Consider the following 1,249-nt stretch of genomic DNA (forward strand, 5'->3'; position numbering starts at 1 on the left):
AATAAGTTTGATTAAAATAAATAAAAAGTGGGTCTATTGAGGGTGATTAGGTTATGAGAGTGGAGCCCTCATGAATTTCATTATTACCCTTTTAAAAGATCCCCCATGCTATACTTATCAGGGGATCACTCTATATGTTATATTAATGTCAAACCACTATTATATACACTTGAAACTAATATTGAATGTCATCTCTAATTGAAAAAAATTAAATTAGTAAAATAATTTTTAATAAAAATAAAAATGCAAATCAGAGTGATCTTTAAAAAATATAAATCAGATCAGTACACTCGGTGCCTAAAAGCCTTAAGCGCTCCAGCAGGGGTCAGCTCTCCAGACAGCATCATGCCTGTGAGGGTGTTACACTGCTGGGAGAGGAATGCCCTGTCTTCTTCCTCCAGTTGCCCCCTTCACTGTTCTGGTGACATGTGGCACTGGTGCAGGGCAGAACTGTGCTTCCATGAGAGTGAGCTAAGCATCACTTTGGTTGCTTTGTTCTAGTGAAGGTGCAGACACAGAAAAAACATTTTAAAAAATCTTAATGGTTCTAATAGCATTTCAACCCACCCAAGGGCCATTTATCTGCCCTTTCCTGCACCCAGCCAACCTGGCTCACCCAGCTTGAGGAAAGAAGGCAGGAATGGTGCTGCCCATGCAGCCAGTGAACATGCATCTGGCCAGACATCTGAAGAGAACTGCAGTTATCTTAGGATGGAAATGGAGGGACGCATCTGTGAGGATCAGGTACACACCAGAGGACTAAACTTTTTGTGACACAGTGATGGGATCAGAGCTGCAGGACATCACCACCATCTCACTCTCCCACTGCATCCCAGGGGACCATGAACCACCCACAGCAAGAAGCAGCTCCATGGCCTCGGACAACCCACTGACCCTCTGCAAAGCACTTGAGCTCACATGGCTGATCTCAGAAATCTTATGAATCCCAGAAATCTTAAACCCTACGAAGTAGCCTGTTTTGACATTTTAGTTCTACTCCTACAAAGAAAGCCAGGCCTGGGTCTTTTGTAGCCTTCTCAGAGGTGTGTGAGACCCAGTAGGTGGAAGCTAGACCTGGTATACCCTGGAACATTTGCTGAGTGCCCTCAAACCCAGCACAGACAACAAGTTTGAACCTGCATCAATCTGGTGAACACCGCTCACTCTACCTGAGAACTCACTGAGAAGTTACCTCATGCTACTTGAATACCTCCAGAGACTCTTTCAGTGACTGAGCTTAACAGGCACA

General features: G+C 44.3%; 1 non-coding gene across 1 annotated transcript; it reads left to right on the forward strand.

The window, feature by feature from the left end:
* Window positions 1-314: 314 nt before the first annotated feature.
* LOC118669532 lies at window positions 315-517 on the forward strand. The gene has a single exon (XR_004972006.1). It is a non-coding gene; the product is annotated as a small nucleolar RNA SNORA74 (small nucleolar RNA).
* The last annotated feature ends 732 nt before the right edge of the window (window positions 518-1,249 follow it).

This window comes from Myotis myotis, unplaced genomic scaffold (genome assembly GCF_014108235.1).
Source record: "Myotis myotis isolate mMyoMyo1 unplaced genomic scaffold, mMyoMyo1.p scaffold_m19_p_14, whole genome shotgun sequence".
Taxonomy (NCBI): domain Eukaryota; kingdom Metazoa; phylum Chordata; class Mammalia; order Chiroptera; family Vespertilionidae; genus Myotis; species Myotis myotis.